This window comes from Lissotriton helveticus, chromosome 5_1 (assembly GCF_964261635.1).
Source record: "Lissotriton helveticus chromosome 5_1, aLisHel1.1, whole genome shotgun sequence".
Classification (NCBI taxonomy): Eukaryota; Metazoa; Chordata; class Amphibia; order Caudata; family Salamandridae; genus Lissotriton; species Lissotriton helveticus.
In genome coordinates this window covers 1,889,003,757-1,889,010,221 of record NC_136065.1, presented here as the reverse complement: position 1 = coordinate 1,889,010,221, position 6,465 = coordinate 1,889,003,757, and the positions used below count along the sequence as shown (strand labels likewise).

Sequence of the window (6,465 nt, the reverse complement as noted above, 5' to 3'; positions counted from 1 at the left end):
TGATCCCTGCTCAACCAGCGCAACAGCCCACGTCTCCGCCGCGGAGCGGGCGGGGGGGGCCTCCCGGTCCTCCGAGGGCACCGCGATTACTATGCTGTGGTGCGGGCGGCTCCTCTCTACGGCGGCTCCTCTCTGCCAATCCCCGCCAGTCACAGCAACCGGCGCAACAACTCGCGCCTCTGCCTTGGAGCGGTCGGGGGAGGGGGGCCTCCCTCAGCTCCCCAGTGCCGCTGCGAATCCTCTGCTGTGGTGCGGGCCGATCACCGGGCAATCCACGGTGCAGGTTGCACGGTGCACTCAGCAGGTTCCCGGAGCCCCAGCCGCCCAATCCCGGCGACGCGACGGGGGAATGTCCAGAGGCAGGTCGAGGGGCTTTGCAGGCACCAACCTCCGCCAAACAGCCTGACTCGTCAACCCGCTCTGGCTCTGCAGTCTCCCGGCGCCCCAGCCGCCCAGTCCCGGCGACAGGATGTAGGTGCCCGCGGCGAGTGTCCAGTGGCAGGTCGCGGGGCTCCCCAGGCTCCAACCTCCGTCAATCCGTCGATCAGGTCAGCAATCCAGTTACTTGTAGTAATCCAGTTACTTGTTGACTATTCCAGTTACTTTTTCTGCTTTCGTTCCGTCGTTCTGGTGGGTGCTAACCGGGATAAAGCCCGAAACGGGATCCCAAGCACTGGGAGCTCTTCACAGGAGCTCCTACCAGGCGGCCATCTTGTGACATCTGTGGCATAACTGAACTCTATACTTACAAAAAGAGGAGGGGGAGATCTGGAAGATTCTGAAGGCTTGTATGGACCGGCAAGGGGTCTCAAGTGGAATTGGCCTATAGACGGGCTCTGAAGGTTAGTGGAAGTGGTCAGAGAGATGTTGGGGTTAATAGTAGGGATGTGAGCTCTAGTAGCGAGAGGTGTTTTCAGCAATGAAGGGTATTATAGGAGTTCAAAGTCTCTTTGTGGCAGTGGAGGGGGTAAAGCCCAGACACAGAATGTGTAGTAGATGTTGTTGTTCAAGTTACACGAGCGCTTGAGCGCGCATGGAACTTGAACAACAACGAGAGCGTGTGTATTTAGACGCGTGAGTGAGCGGATGAATGTGGTGAGCGTGAATGTGTGTTTGTGTTCAAATGTTCGCGCGTGTGTGTGGTGCATGTTGTGAAGGCGTGTAGATGTTTGAATGTGTCGCGAGTGTGAATACGGGTTGGTTGGAGTCGCATGTAATTGTATGGGTTTGAAAAGACCGTGCTTGATACAAAACAGAGGAATTTACTGTTACTGGGATTCTTGGTTAGGCAACTGAATCTTGAAGGAGCAAATAAAGTACGGCTTCACTTACCTGCTATTTCCTGGATTTCCTTTACAATTATTTAGCATAATTATGCACTTTACAATACTGGCGGCGACGGGAAAGCACCTTTAAGCAGAAGGAAGACCGGATTATATTTCTTATTATCAAAGGAGGAACATAATTGGCCGATTTCACGTTTGGACAACCTCTTTTGGAAAAGGAGCAATACTATTAGGCAATACTCAACCGTTCATGATCCACCTTGCAAATCAGAATTTTCTTGTTGTTTAGCTGTGGAAATTCGGTTTACAGGAAGGCTACTCGCTTTTGAAACTCGTTTTTTTCCACTAAGGCTATCTTTGGAGTGCTGATACTAAGGGAATCATTGGATTATACCTTGGAACAAGAACCTTACATATTCAAGATAAAAGTGAGTACTCTTCTGTGATACGCACACATATATATATATATAATTGCGTGTCACAAAAATGTTCCTTATTATTTATTAACATCATTCATGTACAATATTTACAAGAAATTAAATATAACAATATTTACAAGGAATTAAATATTTATCATTCAACTATAAAATGGCTGGGATTCAACCTCCTTCTCCCTTTCTTAACTTACCTGGTGAACCTCAAATTGATTGGAGTATTTGGGAAGCGATGTTTCTAGCTTATGTGGAAGTACTTGAAGGTGAAGAGTGTGAACCTGAGAGGAAATTGTCGTTACTTAAACATTGCTTAGGAGGCACAGCTCTCAAAGAATATAAACATTTACCAACTTTGAGTGATAGTACCAATCTAAATGTCTATCAAATTGCTTCAAAGAAATTGTGTATCAGATATGGGAAAAAATATATATGGTTATGGAACGCTTCAAATTTTATTCCAGAAAATAAAAAAGTGAAGAGTCTATAGATGACTATGTATCAGCTTTGAGAGCATTAGCAGTCACATGCGATTTTGAGCACATAAATTATGACCAGATTTTAAGAGACCAAATTCTCATGCGAACCAATAACAAAAAGATCCAACAAAGACTCTGGACCATATCTGATATGTCTCTTAATGCAGCTGTTGAAATAGCAAAGTCTATTGAACACTCAGAAAAGTTCGTAGATGAAATCAGGTCTGGTGAAAAATCTGATGTGCATGTGGTTAACAAAGAAAGTGTGAAACAAAAAGATTTTGATAAACAGAGAAAGTTTACTTACCACAAAAATTAAAATTATAACAAATTTGAAAACAGAAATGACAACTACTACAGACAAGACAACAGTTATAGATAGCAAAAACAAGATCCAAGAGTAAATACCATGTATTGTTTCAGATGTGACAATAACAATCATTTGGGGAATTCAAAAATGTGTCCTGCTATAGATAAAATTTGTGCAAGTTGCAATAAAAAGGACATTTTCCAAAAGTATGTAGGTCAGCAGGGTTTAAGAGAGTCAATGCTATTCAGGATTGTGATGAAACAAGTGATTATGAATATGATGTCAATACTATACTTTGTGTAAACAAACAATCCAATACAAAAAAGAGTTTTCCATCTTGCCAGGTTGAAATCAATGGTATAACTACAAAAGATTTAGTGGATTCTTGCTCATGGTATACAATTCTACCTAATTCATTAGTCAAAACTAATTGCCAAACATTCAACTTTTACAACCTGACATTTCACCTTATGGATACACTGGACACAAATTACAACTTGATGGATATTTCATGGCAAAAATAGTATTTCAAGAACGCAGCACATTTGGGAAAGTATATATTACTAGTGTTGGTGAAGCTTTATTAGGTTGGCCTCATCAAGAAGAATTAAACATGAAGATAGATCTCAATGCAGTTCCTCAAGTGTTTTCTATTGCATCTTCTTCTGCAGTTCCTAGAAAATCTGTCCCTAAAGGAATCTGTGTTGACTCATTTGCAAGTGAAATGGAAAAGAAATATCCATCATTGTTCAGTGATAAACTTGGTGTGTGGATGCATGTTGTGAAGGCGTGTAGATGTTTGAATGTGTCGCGAGTGTGAATACGGGTTGGTTGGCGGTCGCGTGTAATTGTATGGGTTTGAAAAGACCGTGCTTGATACAAAACAGAGGAATTTACTGTTTCTTGGTTAGGCAACTGAATCTTGAAGGAGCAAATAAAGTACGGCTTCACTTACTTGCTGTTTCCTGGATTTCCTTTACAATTATTTAGCATAATTATGCACTTTACAATAGAAAGGATCTGAGGGCCAGTAGTAGGCATCCTAGAAGAGCCCATCTGGTGTGGTTTGAGTGGTCTCAGAATTGCCAGAGTTATTATGGCTAAGGCTTGTTGAGATTTATTTATTTTATTTTATTTTATTTTAAAGGTTTTATATAGCGCTGGCTAGACCCGGAGGTATCAGAGCGCTTTACATGAGCATCAGATCATAGTTACAGGTTACATCGTTACAAAGGTTACACAGTTATTAGAGCATGGCAACATAGTTACTTGTAAGGTCGAGATAAAACAATAAGCATAAATACGTAAGGGGAAAAGCAGGCAAGGGGAAAGATTCAGGGGAGGGGGAAAGAGCAGAGGAGGGTGACGGACACAGCATGGAAAGAGGAGGGGAAGGACAACGGGGACACAAACCGGTAGACGAGTCAAAGCAACGTCCAAAGTCCAGTAAGCAGTTAACCCAGGGGAAGTGGTATCACTTCCCTATCTCAGTTGGGGGAGGCTCCCTTTACGCAGTGGACTCTCTCAGAGGGGTCTCTGGGACTTCAAGGCCTACAAACTGGATCCTTCCCTAAAAAGGAGAGAGGGAGTGCTTTGGCAAGGGGTGCCACACCATACCTCAGCTGTGAGTGGCTCCCGTGGCGCAGTGGACTCTCTCAGCGGGTACGCTGAGACTCCAGAGTATAAATATTGGATCTTTCCCCAACAAGGGGATAAGGAGTGCTTAGTCAAAGGGCACAAAGGACAGGGGGGTAGGCAGACTAACAGGCGAGGTGAGAGATTCAGGGGAGAGGGGATAGGAGCTAGGAGCTAGGGAGGTAGACAAAGAGAGAAAGAGTACTAAATGGGAACACATTTAAATAATGAGTTATTATATAGCTGGCTAGACCCAAAGGAAACAGAGCGCTTTACATGAGAAACAATGATGTTGCATTTTACAGCAGTTAAAAATTACATAAGTATCAAGAAAAGCATTTAAAGAACAGAGGGGATAAGGTGAATGGTGCAAAGAAGGGTAAAGGGATAGGGTAAAGGGGTAGGAGGAAGATAGGACATAGAGACGAGGGGAAGATCTGCCCACGGTCCGGCTGGTCCGGCTGCTATAGCACAACTGTGGGACGTCCCAAAAAAAAAAAATTGCATGACCTACAAAGGACCGGATGCATGCAGGCTATGATACCTGCGCTCTTAAACCATACTCTCAAATACATGTGGAGTTTATTGGGAACTTAGTTTTTGTGAGGCCGGTATTCGGAACGGAGTAAGGATCCGCGTGATGGAACACAAGAATGGTCCAGCTGCCCTGCACAAACGTTAGCCATATATAGAAGAAAACAGCTTTATAAAGAGTTCTTGGATATAGGTGTGAGTTACACTACAGTATATACAGGTGTTTTTAAGTTACATTAACTATCTCCACACTATGAGGCATACGTACAAATGTGATGATACTTTAATCTGCACTTGCTTCTGCTTCTTCACCATAAACAAAGTGAAACTGACAATGTCCCAAGGAGAGCATGATGGGCACTGCTGAAATAAAACAAAGATATTGCACAAATACGAAATAAAACTGTTCTGCTTATATATGAATGATTTTGTCAATTAGGGAAAAAAGTTATTCTCCAGCTGGTTGTTTTTTCTTCGTTTTCCTTTTTTTCTCTTGTGCCCCTGTTTTCTTATTTTCCTTTGTGCCCTGGGTGCTCTTTTCTGGTTTGTCAGTGTTCTCAGTTTCAGTAAATTGAATCTTCTGTTTTTTCTTCTTGGGTTTTAAGCCAGATTCCTCAACTGCAGTGGATTGTGTGCATGTGTCTACGGTGTCTTTTTCTTCCTGTGCTTTTTCGAGCCATACACACGGGCATGTTAGTCGAGCGGAAGTGTCTACTTCACACAACAAGGATGGTGGCTCCGGGATTTTGTCCAGCTCAAGCTTCCACATTTTTATGAACCCATCGGTTGATGCAGACACCAACTTTTTGGATCCTTCAAGTTCAAAACTGTAAATGCTTTTCACTCTTTGTTCATGAGCTTTAAATTCACACAAAGACTCTAAAGAATTGCAATCATATATTCGAACAACCTCTTCTTCACCAGTAAGTGCAACGATGTCATTAGTGATGAACTGAATGGAAGAAATCATCTTCTCTGTTGTGATGGAACCAATGACTGAAGCAGTCTCTAGTTTGTATACATCTGCCACGTTATTTGCCACCACAATATACTTATCACCTTTAGGAGACCATCGAACAATGTGCGCATTTTGCTTCAGGTTTTTGATAAATGCTGACCGGCCTTCAATCAAGTTCCATGTCCTTAAGGTCTTGTCCGTCCCCACTGACAAAGCTAATTTTCCAGAGGGATGAATGGAAAGAGACGTCACATGTCCCTTGTGAGCTTTGAACGATTTCAAGCACTCCCATTTCTTGGAATTCCACACACAGATCAGTCCATCTTCAGCACCGCTGAGTAAATGTGACGTGCCATAAAATTCAAGGCAGGGCACTGTCCCATTATGGTGCAGCAGTCCCCCATGCTCGACTTTCTTCTTCATGTCATAGATCAGTATGGTTTCATCCTTGCTCCCCGTTGCAACATATCTGTTGTTGGCAGAAATGGCCGAGAGTGAGGCTGTGTGGGCATGGTGTGTGTAGTCAGCGACGGCTGTCCACTCCTGCCCGTGAAGCTTCTCCACCCGGTAGCCGAAGAGGATCTGCTCATAACAGCCACCTAGGAGCCGTACACGCCGAGCTGATGGATTTTGACGGCTGTAAGAAATTGGGGTATTAGATGAGGGGGTGATTGCCCACCTCAAGTAGTAACTTCAACCCTTGTCAGGATGAAGCCTCAAAGTTGCTAAATTAACCAGGAACAAAGGAGACAGGCTTAGCTTAGAGGCAATGTGCAACGTATTTATGCAGTACCTAAAACAATAATAAAGTTGAAAAACAAAGCAATGGAAA

At 43.3% G+C, this 6,465-nt stretch overlaps 1 pseudogene; it reads right to left on the bottom strand.

Moving 5' to 3' along the window:
* Nucleotides 1-4,830: 4,830 nt before the first annotated feature.
* LOC144753862 (p21-activated protein kinase-interacting protein 1-like pseudogene) lies at nucleotides 4,831-6,234 on the bottom strand (annotated as a pseudogene).
* Nucleotides 6,235-6,465: the final 231 nt, after the last annotated feature.